This window comes from Dipodomys spectabilis, unplaced genomic scaffold (assembly GCF_019054845.1).
Source record: "Dipodomys spectabilis isolate Male_0828 unplaced genomic scaffold, ASM1905484v1 ptg000514l, whole genome shotgun sequence".
Lineage (NCBI taxonomy): Eukaryota > Metazoa > Chordata > Mammalia > Rodentia > Heteromyidae > Dipodomys > Dipodomys spectabilis.
The window spans coordinates 638,463-652,291 of record NW_024871191.1 but is presented as its reverse complement, the minus strand read 5'-3'; the positions used below and the strand labels follow the sequence as shown (position 1 = coordinate 652,291).

Below are 13,829 nucleotides of genomic sequence, written 5' to 3'. Positions count from 1 at the left end.
TTGTTTAGTTTTCTATTTTATTGGTTTGCTGATTGTGCATTTTGTTTTCCCTTTTTAGTGATTGACATGAGGCTGAAAATCTGTACGCCAGTTCATTACTTCCTATGATAACGTAAAATTCCTGTTCTCCACAGCTGTTGTAGTCTTCTTTGTATAGTACAGTATTTCCCCCACTCCCATCTCCTGTATTGCTGCTCTTGAATATTTTATTCTATTTTTTATTTATATTTTATTGTCAAGGGAATTTAAAGCAGGGTTATAGTTATGTAAGTAAGGTAATAGATTTATTTCTTTTCTAACTTGTTACCCCGTCCCTCATTTTTCTCCCTCTTCCCTCCCAATGCCCACACCAAGATCATTTCCTACATATTGTCTTGTGAGTATCACTGTTACCTAGGTTCCCCCTTTTTCCTTTGTCTCACCATTTTGTTTTTTCCCTTTCCCTTGCCTAGTTCAGCTCAACATATTTACACTACTCAGGGTATCAAAATCAAATATAGTGTCTGCAGGGGATAAATCATAAGTGGGGAAAAACAAAGTTAAAAAGAAATCACGTAGTACATTAGAACAACAACAACGAAGAATATGTGTTAGAGTTCATTTCACTTGGAATCACCTTATATGGTCATATCTACATAGCAATTGACCTCTTCTGCTCATCTACTAAGATTATCCTTCATGTACACAATTATGATCCCCTATTACCCAGTAATCCCACATCTGGGCATTTACCCAAGTGATCACAAACAAGGCCACACTAAATCTACCAGCACAATTATGTTTATCACAATATTATTTACCACAGCTAAGATATGGAATCAATTCAGATGCTCCTCAGTAGATGAATAGATCAAGAAAATGTTACACACACACACATACACACATACATACACATGGAATACTATGCTTCCATCAGAAAGAATGATACCACCTCATTTGTAAGGAAATAGATCGTCGAAAAAAAATCACAACAAGTGAAGCCAGAGTTAAAGAAACATAGGTCCCATGGGTTTCCTTATTAATAATAATTAGTTTATATCAAGGATAATTTCATGTACATTAATTTGGCATTTTGTTCCATGTTGAGCATAAAACATTATTGCTATATTGTTTGTTATTATTTCTGCAAACAGGCAAGTATATGTAAAGAATTACGTTTATCTCATCCATTAATGAAGGAAGAACACCTAAAAGAGAAACCCCTACAAGGAAGACCAACTCCTACATATTTAGCTGCATTCCTATGTAAGGCCAGTGTTGTCCCCTGTATCCTCACGTTATACATTACAAGTCTATACTTGGTCATCCTGTATATCCACTATCATCTATATTGTGACCTAAATGCCCCAGCAATATCAGTTGCTTTACTTTTTGAAAAATTTCTCTTTTGCTTAGGTTGGTGTGTGTGTGTGTGTGTTTGTGTGTGTGTGTGTGTGTGTGTGTGTGGTTTTACAAAGATCAGAAAGCAACATTTTACATCATTTAGATTACATCTTTTAGGTCATTGTAAGTTGTGGCTAATGGGAGAAATCTTGCAATTTTAAAGATGAAACAGAAAATTATATTTGTGCATGTGCCACATTTGCTTTATTAGTCTGTAGTTGAACACATAACTTTGATTTATATCTTGCCTGTTGTGAATAATGTGAATAACAGTGAACTACAGATATATTTACGAGTTACCCAGAGAGAATTAATCATATGATTGGTGGGCCAGATGATATTTCAACTTTGCATTTCTTTAGAAAATTGCATACTACTTTCTACAACGAGAATACTAACCTATATTTTGACCAAGAGTGTAGAAAATTTCCTTTGCTCCACACTCTCACCAACATTATTAACTTTTAAGTTTTTTTTAAAGGGCATGTTTTTACTATGTGCACTATCCCAGGCTGGCCTTAAGCTGAAATCCTCTTACTCCAATTACCCAAATGCTTGGAATTACAAGCCTTTACCACCATACCAAGTTCCTTCGAATATTTTTGATAAGAGTTATAATAGTTATGTAGTAGTATCATAGTAATTTTGAATTGCATTTCTCTAATGACTTCTGTTCACACAGCATTAAGCCAGCATAGAAGTGATATTAAACACAACTTTTTAAAGCCACTGGTGATTTTCAGGGCATATTGGAAAATATGTCTATTCAGAACTTTTATCGATTTTTAATCAAGTTCCTTGTTAATCTCATCTTTAATCTCTCTATACAAAATCAATAATACATTCCAGGTAGTAGAAAGGAAAAAATTGAGCAACACCTAACATTTTTCAATTTTCAATAACATGATATTGCTTAAATCATTTTTGCTTATGCTTGAGACTATATAACTCAATTTAGTGAAGCCTTTTACAAGGCTATATGTTTTTAGTTTATTTTACTCTGATTGCTTTTTCCAAAGCCTGTGTGTCTAATTTTCCTTGGTTTCTTTCAGTCTCATGTAGTTCAGATTTCAAACTGAAGAATAAATTGAAAGAAGCAACCAAAAAAATAGAGTTCCTCTCATCTGATGATGCCTCTACAAGAATGAGGAAAGAGTTCATCCTGCTAAGGACCTATGATAGGTTATCAAAAAGAGAATTCATTCTTCTAGGTCTTCCCTTTCTTTGCAATTTAACTTAAATAATGAAAAACACAATATACTGCTTAGTTACTTTTAGGCTTTATCAATTTTGAACATTTTCATATGGACCTTAGCTCAGTCTACAATTCCATCATTATTCTGACCCTGACAGTTTAGCACTATCAAGACATAAGATAAGCAGTTTGATTTACAGCATGAGAAGTTATCCACCTGGCTTCCTTGGAAGCACAGCATAGTCAATAGATAACGTTACTTCTGGTGGCTCACTACATGTATTGATTTCTGTAATACATAGCACATTCTGTTTAGTATTAAAATAAACTGCTGGCTAAACTCAAAGTTCATTAGTAATTTATGTTAAGTATTTCACAAGTTTTATGTCTCTTAGTTCTTAAGAAAACATTTGCTATGATGCTAATGTTATTACCATTTTAGAGTTGAGAAAAATTGTAATTAAAGTCACTAAGTGCATGGCCCAAAGACACACAGTGAGGAAGGAAATGAGTCAAAGTTTCCAAAAGCCTTTCAGCAATACAAAAACGGTAGGTGAAATATCTCCATTCTCTTACACTCTCAATTCAATATTCATATTGTCCAATAAATAATAGCATAGCAATTATTGCCCATGGTAATTGTTTTCTGTCAATTTTGTCTTCAACACAGATTGTGTTGGTGACATTGGGTTATCGTGCACAGAGCTGAGCTTATAAATTGAGGTCCAAAGAGAGGCAAATTTCTTCTGTCCCACAGTTCCAGTGTTCTTTTAAAAAAGTACTAAAACTTTTAAGTACCATCACTTACTCTCTTTTAAGAATCCCAACATGAATTAAATTCACATATAATCACTCCAAAATGCTTTAAAAGTAGGAAATGATAAAACAGTCCCCCCGTGAAGTAAATTTTTTTCTACTTTTAAATTATTCTGAAAGCATTGTGATGGTTGGTCACACGTGTAATCCTGTTTACTCTGCATATCTACTCAGGACCCTGAGAATTATGGATAAGAGTTGGAAGCCAATCAGGCCAAAAAATTCCTAAGATTATTTTTCCAAAATTTAAATAAACTAGCAAATGTCCAGGAATGGAGATGTAGCTCATATAGTAGCTCACCAAACTAGACAGAAAAGGCTTAGCGAGACCGTGAAGCCCTGAGTTAAAACTCTGAGCACACCAACATGCAGGCATGCACACACACACACACACACACACACACACACACACACACTCACACACACACTTACTCAAAATATCTTTGGGTCAGTCTTTTCCATTAATTTCTTTTTTTTTGTTTGTGTGTTTGTGTGTGTGTGTGTGTGTGTGTGTGTTTTAATTGTGAAAATACTGTACAGAGGGGTTACAATTACATGGACAAGATAATGAGCACATTTCTTATCAAGTATTGTAGCCTCCTCCTTTGTTTCCCCTTCCCATCCCTTCCCAGCCTACCCCCGGTCCCCCACCCAATCCTCCCCCCCCAATAATTTCTTTGTTAACAATATTATATGGGTAAAATAAAATAAACTCTTCCATCTCAGAACATTTTCTAATGTTTTTTATTGTAAAAGTACTGTACAGAGGGGTTAAAGTTACATGAGCAAAGTCATGAGTGCATTTCTTATCAAGCATTGTTACCTCCTCCTTTGGTTTTCCCCCCACCATCCCTTCCCCTCCACCTCCACAAGTACACTTCTCATCCCCACACCCCCACACCCCCCAACATGTTGTCTTGTGCATCTCATTGTTACAATGGCTCAACTTTTATCTCTATTTAAGCATTTTGATTTTTCTCTTTCCTTCCCCAAATTAGAGAAGTGTATTTTCAGGATGTAGGTGCACCAACATCAAATCCAGTGAAAACAGGGCTTATACTGTGCGGGAGGGCCATATAAAAAACAAAAAAAATCACATTGTACATTATAAATATGTTAGAAACAACAGTAAGAAAGAATAAAAAAAAACACTTCTGTCCTTATCTTGGGGTTCATTTAGCTTAACATCATCTTATTTAGTAATATGCATGTAGCTTTTGATCTTTTCTGCTTATCCCAGTTTTCTGCTTATATTATTTATTGCAAGTAAGGGATACCTTACATATATATACATTCCAATCTATATTTATATTTATGTATATAAATATACATATATATACATATATACAAATATATATACATATATATGTATGTGTAGATAGATAGATAGAAAGATAGATAGAAAGATAGATAGATAGATAGATTAGATAGATAGATAGATAGATAGATAGATAGATAGATAGATAGATAGATAGATAGATAGATAGATAGAAAGATAGATAGATAGATAGATAGATAGGAAAATACATACACACACACACACACACACACACACACACACAAAATTTTCTTGATTCATTCATTTTCTGAGGGGCATCGGGTTTGGTTCCCTATATTAGCTATGGTAAATAATGCTGCAATAAACATATCTGTGCTGGTAGTTATAGTATGGTCTTGTTTGATCATTTGGGTGAATGCCCAAAAGTGGGATTGCTGGGTCATAGGGGAGCTCTATGTGGAATCTTTTGAGGAACCGCCATACTTCTTTCCAAGTGGTTGAACAAGTTTTCACTCCCACCAAGAATGGAGTAGGGTTCCCTTCTGTCCATATACCCTCCAGCATCTGTTGTTGTAAAAATGTGGAAATCTTCATGAATTTGCATGTCATCCTTGCGTAGGGGTCATGCTAATTCTCTCTGTATTTTTCCAATTTTAGTGTGTGTGTTGCCAAACTGAGCACAGAACATTTTTTATACATAAAGTGGAATTGATTTTCCTAAACTAGAAAATTCAACAAAAATAAGTTCAAAAGACTTGTCGTGAAATTTTAGAACCATATATTTCTTATGTAAGCACACATTTAAGAATAAAGTCAAGTTAGATATGTCAAAAACAAAATAATTCCAGATATTTGTTGTTCAAGAGATGTGTAAGAGTAGAAATTCAATTATTCTATACATGGCACCTGTCATAATGAGCACTGTAGCAAGTGCTAAGGTTTGTTAAAAATTTTATTGTTTTAAATATGTTTAATTTTGGGAATTTGCTTATATATGCCAAAATTAAGACTGTTCGGCAGATCATAAAACTTTTCCATAAAGTATTTAAGATTTATGGTAGCAGACATATGCTACAAAGTATGTACATTTCAGAGTTTATAGAAACTTTACTATGAGAAGTTACAAAGTCTGTGTAAAGAAACAGAGAGAAGAGTTAAGATTTTAACTACACAGTTTCTGTTAAAACTTGAGGGCTTCTTTTATGTTAGTGAGAAACAAATGATGATATGAGCCATATACAAATGATGAGATGAGCCATAAAGAAAGAGTAACCTTAGTGGGTAACTTTAAAGGCTACCCGTAGCCTACAAAACTCTTGTGAAATCATAATCTTAGCCAGTTTTAAATGTACAGGAATATGAGTAAATAGTAAAATCTAATATGTAGAACACTTCAAAAACTGGAAACACTGGTGTTTGGTTTTTATTTTATTAACCACTAATAATTAATTATTGGTTTTCTTTATTTGTAGCATTGTTTTCCTTTTTGTAATAGAATACAACTTTTCATAACTCATCATGAGGAGGTACTTTGAGAATGTTACTGGGATGTCCACACCATTTTTTATTGATGCATGTGAATGTACAAAGAGAAAAATTAAGAACAAAATATTGATTTAAAATTTTCTCAAGTAGAAATCTGAATCAAAAATGTTGATAAATGTATACACTTAAAATCTTAGTCCTAGGCTGAAGCAGTGTCCTTACAGAATTGAGGCTACAAATGTGAGAGCTGTGTTTTGTTTAGTTTTTTGGTTTGGTTTTTGTTTTTGTGGGGCTTGAACTCTGGAGCCTGAGTGCTGTCCCTCAGCTTTTCAGCTCAAAGATGGTGCTACCACTTGAGCCACAGCACCACTTTTGTCTTTTTCTTCTTCTATGGTGCTGAGGAATCAAACCCAGGACCTCATGCATGCAAGGCAAACACTCTACCACTGAGCCCCCTTCCCAGCTTCTGAAAGACTATGTTTTAAGAAATCATCTAAACAACATTTGCTTTCTGGTTTGGGTTATATAATGAAATATATGAATATCTTTTTACATTTTTGTCATTTTTATACTTCTTTTTATTGTGAAAATACTGCACAGAGGAGTCACAATTACATGGGTAAGATAATGAGCACATTACCTTTGTTTCCCCTTCCCATCCCTTCGTATCCTCCCCACCGTCCCCCCAACCAAAGTTGTAAAGTTCTTTTTTCGACATAAAGACTTGTATATCTCATTGTTGAAATGGGCCCTCCTGTATCTCTCTTTTAACGATTTGTTTTTTCCCTTCTCCTCCACATACACCAACTTCATATATAGTGAAAACAGGGGTTATACCATGGGGGAGGGACATACAAAGCAATAAAAACATAATTTTATAAATATGTTAGAATCCATCATATGAAAGATCTCTCTCTCTCTTTTTTTTGTCAGTCGTGGGACTTGAGCTCTAGGCCTGGCCGCTGTCCCTGAGCAATTCAGCTCAAGGCTCATGCTCTACCACTTGAGCCATAGCTCCATTTGTAGTTTTCTCTATTTTTTTTTTTTTTTTGTAATTAAGTGATTACAAAATTTGCCAATTTTCACAGTATTTTGGGATGATGATGCTCATTTAAAGTCACAAACTCATTGTAGCTTTCCTGGAGCAAATTGTCTATCACGGTGTGTAACATATAATGGTGTACACATATACACCATACATGTGATCAGCAGCATGGGGTTATTTAATAGTGGTTCGACCAGAGGAGTGGAAGTTCTTTGTTTCTTCTTTTCTTAAGTCCTTCTGCGTGGGTGATCTGCAGGCAGCCTCCTTTTTCTCTGGGACTCCAGCAGCCCCTGCTGCGCTGCTTGCCACCAGTAAGCATTGGAGGAGGAGTCTTCGTGCTTCTCTGTTCTGAAAATCTTTTTCTCTCTTTCTTTTTTGTTATTTTCCACCTCCTGTATTTCTCTGGGTGTTCATCTTTTTGTTTTTGTCGGTCTCTTGGGGAGGTTAAGCTTAGGAACTCTAACTCTCTTTTTGGTTGGGGAGAGCTGTGGCGTTTCCCTACTGCCCTGTTGCCATCTTGGTCCCCCCTCCCATTTTCATACTTCTAAATTTATACTAACTTCAGCCACTTTATCCTTTGCAAAGTCATGAAATAGCTCTGACAATTTGCTTCTGTGAAGATTGTTTTTGGATTTATTTCTTCTGCTCTCTATCCATTCCCTATTCTCCCGTTAGAATAATTTCAAATAGTAAAAATGGAAAAAGAGAAAAAAATCATGGTGAAAAAACAGAAGTAGAAAATTCACTGGATTTTTCTGACTACTTCAACCAACGTGAACTATTGGGGAATACATGTACACCTCATTCCCACTGGTACTCAAAGTCTCTAGTTAGGCAATTCTGATGAAGACAAGGAATTAGATGAAAAAGGGAGGAATGGTATCATTTGCTAGAAAAAAATAGAGAAGTGTCCAAGCAAATTTCTTCATTGGGCTGTTGAAAATAATCGGCTTACTAGAGTGCAGAGACTACTTTCCAAAAAGGCCACTCATGTGAATACTAGGGATGATGATGAGTATAGCTCTCTTCATCCAGAAGCCTACAGTAGATAGACATAGTGCTTATATGTGGAATAATAGCAAAGTGGCTTCTTTCTTACTGCATCATGATGCAGATACCAATGCCCAAACTAAAGGACTCTTGACAACCTTGCATCTTGTTGCTGGGAATAGAAATAACAAAGGTACGCTGGATCTGCTTCTCTTGAAATATTATATCAAACCAGGTCAAGAACAACTTGGAAGAAGCTGCATTTGATATTGCCAAAAGGTTAAGTATGTATCACCTCTTTGAAGTTGTGGAAGGCTGCAAAAATTTTTCTCCTAAGTCATAATGGTTTGGTTAAGTTTCTTAAATTTCAAAAATGCCTATCCATCTTTGTGTCCGTTCAAAATATTTTCACAATAAAAAGCCACATTAATATCTTACTTTAAATATTCATGGATTCCATGCTATTCTTCCAACTGAATTGCCTAACTTCGATGTCAAAATGTATTCAAGATTTGTTTGTATACATCTATAATGATTTCTGCAGAGTTTGTGATTTTTATAATCAGAAATAATTTTAACTTATCTGTTGAAATGAGTAATACAGAAACTAAAGATATTTCTGTTGCTTGTCTGAAAAAGGATATTTTAAAGTAATCTGTATTCTGTTTGTATAATATCCATAATCTATTTCATTCTCTCCTAGATATAATACTTTTAATTCTACATTGTTTCATAATATATAGGTTCATTAATAAATGTGTCATTTCAGATAGCATTCCATATAGAAATAGTTTAAGATTCTTTTTTTCCCCTAGGTCCTTATAGTATTTTATTTCTTTGGGATAAATTGAAAATGTTATCTAATTTCAAAAGTTTTGTAAAGGTTATGCTATGTAAAGGCCTTTCTAAGGTGATGATTTAATACACTGATGTCAAACTAACTTTCAATTCAATGAATTACATGTATCGTTACAACTGTATTTTTGTAATCAATTTTTAATAACTGTTTTTCATTTCTTGCATCTGAAGAATGAAAAATATGGAATACTACACAAATTTTCATATCATCCTTGTGCAAGTGCCGTGTTAAACTTTGTATTGTAATTAGGGTAGATGTGCTGTTGAAGCATGTAGTATCCTCTAAATTTAAGTAGTTAATGATGCAATCTTTATACAGGCATATATCCTTGGTTGACTATTTGTAACTAGGAAAACTTATTGTTCCTAAAAATGCTATTGATATTACTTCTCTAAAATTCTGTGTATATTGGAAAAAAACATATTGTTTGTTCGATTGCTCACATTTGCAATTTTTTTGTCAATGAGTATTTTAAGTCTTTTTCATTTTAGATTTGATCATACTTTGAAGAATTTAAAGCTAGGTCCAAAGGTGATGGCTTTTCAAGTACTTATTTATCAGCTGAGTTAGCTTTGTGGAGCTAAGGATTCAAAGTAAGCCTTGCTTAAGAGCTACTTCTAAACTTCTGCAGCTTAAAAATTCCTAAATGAGATCTTATTGGTACAAATGTCTACCTGACCCTTTACCTGTCTTCCATTTAGGAACAGACGAACCAGAATATCTTACCCTGACAGCATAGATTTTCTTACTGGAACAAAACTAATCTTAATTACAAGGTATCATAAAGACAGGAACAGTTCAGACAGCACTGTTCAGACTAGAAGGTATTTTATCAAAATATAATTGTTTATTATACCTATCATTTCAAAAGGTATCTAAAGCCAAGAAGGTGAAAAAATTGTTCATATGCATGATTAACTAATGTCCTGGCCAGTCTACCATCCAACCAGGCAGGAATTTACACTACTGCATTTCTATCACCAAATATTTTCAGAGTTACAAGAGAAGTCTATATGTCTCTCCTCGATATTAGGCCTTAAATTGTTAATGTTTTAATCAAAGTGTTTCCTCTTGCCACTAGGCTGTAAATCTTCAAATGGTAAAGCTTTAGGTCCAACTCTACCAAACACTGAGGTAGAGATAATGAAATAATACATTAAATACTTTAAATAATTTGATACTCTAACCACAACAGAATATTGCAAAACGTGTGCCTTTTTCTTATATATAGTTATACATTTTATATTTATATGTGCTGATATTTTAGTTCACACAGTGAAACTTATTAGAATTAATTGATAATTTGACAAATAAATAGGTATTTATTCCAATAAATGGAATTGGAATATAAATAATTAGGTTTAGAATACATATTAGAATATAAAAATATCAATGCAATATCTTTGGTATAAACTTGTGATACATTCTAATGTTCTTGGTCTTCTGAATTCACATTGCAAAAAAAAATAATTTTCCTCTAATCTATAAGGGATTTTACGCTGCTACTCTGTTTATTGTTTTAACTCACTGGTCCCAAACTGATTTTCTCCATATTTCTGAAGCATTCCTAATGATTATACACAAATTTTGCTGATATGATGTCTACAAGGTATTATTCTTCTGCAGGACCCAAGGGTCCTAGGATCCCAGGTCCCAGTTATTCGCATCATCATATAACAAGGGCAAGATTTCTCACCTAGGCCCATGCAACATGCCAACAGAAAGTAATTGAAAATCCATCTCAATTTCTCATTTACTATAGTATTTCAGGACCGCAGCAGTAAGCAATTGTGAAATGCAAGACAACTTAAAATGAAAGATGAGATCACAATATCTGAGAGAAAGTACAGTAATTACAACTTTAAATTTACAGATGCCCAGCCCATATGAGTGAACAAGATCGCAAATGTCACAAAATTATTTTTAATACCCCTCTCCTAGTGATTACTGAAAGATTTCAGTCCAGTATAAGTAGGCCTAAAAATTGTTCTGGGAATGATAGATCCATAATTGGTCTACCAAGGCTAGGAAAACTTTACTTACAGGTCAATTATAATTCAGAAAAACATTAATTGAGAAGATCCTTAATGCTTCAAACTACTGGTACTACAGTAAACCTTGGTTCTGTAGTGTAAAAACGCTGTCATTCTCAAGACAATGATACTTAGTGACATTACAAGTTTTACAAGTGTAGGGAGCAAGTTACAATAGAGTTGAATTATTTACCCAGCACTAAAGCCAAACACTTTCAACCATTCATTAAAGTGTAGAAATAGTACCCCCCAATATTTGTTTTGTTCAGTAGGTGCCTTCCAGAAATGTGTTAAATAGATCAGCCTCCCATAATTCAAACCCAAACACTAGCTAATAAAGTAAATTTCATCACTTAATAAGGTACATTTTAAAAAGTCACAAATAGTTGCCTTATTATATGTTCTTTTATGTTTTCCCTATCTGTTTAACATAGTATGAAATAAGACTTTAAATCTTGAATATGGGTACTCATCAGAGATGTGACAAATATAAAATCTGTCTTCTATTTCAATCATATTCCTCTATAGTAGTAAATTTTAGTTTTCTTCCTTTTCCAAAACTTATAGGTAGTAGAAAATATTATCCCATGTCAAATAAAATAATCACAAAACTTTGTACAAATCCATTCATAAAAACTGGTAGCTAGGAATATATTCTGAGCCATTTTTAAACTTTCTTGTTGACTAAAGATTAATCTTCCAAATGAATGAGAATATTATCACATCTCCAGTCTTGCAAATTGTTATTGCAGATGAATGAAATATGGAAATATAAGCTGACATACGTTCAAGTATATGCAGGATTGAAACTCCATGGAATGTATATAAACCTTTCAAAGTATTAACAGATAGTTTAACAGAATGACTATCAGGAAGTTGAAACCAGAAAGGAATAATAGTAAAAACATAGAATGAATGAAAAATGGAACAAGGGGCAAGTACACCTAGAATACTCAATGTACACATGGGACAAAAGAAGTGGTAAATCTGAAATAAATATTGGAGAAGGGGTTGGTTGAGAATGATAGAAGGAGTCACTCTGACCCAGGAGCATTGGAAAATTAGATAGACATATTTATTGTAATACACTTGCACAACATTTTGAAATTCAGTTAAAAACATAACAAAAAAACAAAAACACACAAAAATCACAAGCAAACAGCAAGCTCTAGATAGGATAAATATGACCTCTCAAAATTTTAAATATTTAATGAAGGGTAGTCTTGGGAAAAGCAAACAAAACTGTTCAAAGAGGGAAGTTTGGGGTAGCAGAGAATTTTGAACAGATTTAAATAGATTGTCTAAGGTTATAAATCACCTGCATCTGCTGCAAATATTTTCTTCTCTGAGTTCTCTTTCTCTGCACTGGATACTCCAGTCCTAAGCCACACTTGATAGCTTGTGAAGATAGATTGGAAGAAACAAGATCAAGAACCCTTTACACTACTGGAGACAGAACACTCCTCTATATTTTCTCTCATCTCTCTTCACTACTCTTTCATCATTCTTTTAAGTCAAGTGATTTTGAATTATATCTTTCCTTTTTGTTCTGGCAAAGTAATTAGTCAAACTAATTCACTAAATTTTATTTACCATTTTTTTCTATCATGCTGTTATCTTGTCCAAGAGAGTGCATTAAACTTTACCCTTTCATTTGGTTGCCAGGAAAACCCAACATCTATATTAATGAGGACAAACTCTAATGTAAAACTTTGTCTCTGAAAAAACAGTCCAAGGAGCTGTGATCACAAATATTTAGCTATACTTTTTCTTTTACCGTGAAAGTCTTCTTGTGTTTAAAGTGCCCACAAAAATAAGGACTCCACCACTTTTTGATTCAATAACTTCTAACCTCAAAGATATATTTTGCTAACAAGATGCTTCGAGGAAACTGAAGAATACTCCACTTTTATCTTCTCTCTTAAGACTCTCCATAGACTTGGAAAAAATTATGTGAAGTGAAGTAAGCCAAGCCCAAAGAAACATAGGTCCCATGGTTTCCCTTATTTGCAATAGTTAGTATATGTATGAGTCAAGCAGAAAAGGTCATATAAGGTGATAGGAAAATGAACCCTAAGATATGTATTTAAACTTTTTTTATTTCATGCATTTGTTTCCAATGCATTTATAAGATTATTTCTTTGTTGTTTTGTATGTCCCTCCCCCACAGTATAACCCCTGCTTTCACTGTATTTGATGTCGGTATAATTTGTGGAGGGGAAGGGAAAAACAAGTCGTTTAAATAAGGATACAAGTTGGGCCGTTGCAACAATGAGAAGTACAAGTTGACATGTTGAAAATGAACTTTACAACTTTGGTGGTGGGATGAGGGGGTGGGGGGAGGCTTGGGTGAGGGGGGAGTCTGGGAAGGGATGGGAAGGGGAAACAAAGGAGGAGGCTACAATGCTTGATAAGAAATGTACTCAATATCTTGCCCATGTAATTGTAACCCCTCTGTACAGTTTTTTCACAATAAAAAAAGACTCCCCTTAGATACCATATGAGGAACAGTGAAGATATTTTTTGTAAAATTATTTCAATAGATGGAAGTGGCACTGTAGCTCAAGTGGTAGAGCACTTGCCTTGAGCTGAAGAGCTGAGGGACAGCGCCCAGGCCCAGAGTTCAAGCCCCATGACCAACAAGAAAAAAAATTATTTCAATAGATTATTTTTCTCTTGGTCTTGCATTTGCTCAACAAGATGTATGGAGAAGAATAGAGTTAAATCATCCATACTGTGTGACA

General features: G+C 34.1%; 1 non-coding gene and 1 pseudogene across 1 annotated transcript; both read right to left on the bottom strand.

Annotated features, from left to right (window-relative positions):
* Positions 1 to 5,247: 5,247 nt before the first annotated feature.
* On the bottom strand, positions 5,248 to 5,354 carry LOC122099449. The gene has a single exon (XR_006145924.1). It is a non-coding gene; the product is annotated as a U6 spliceosomal RNA (small nuclear RNA).
* Positions 5,355 to 9,226: 3,872 nt separating this feature from the next.
* Positions 9,227 to 9,323, bottom strand: LOC122099445 (annotated as a pseudogene).
* Positions 9,324 to 13,829: the final 4,506 nt, after the last annotated feature.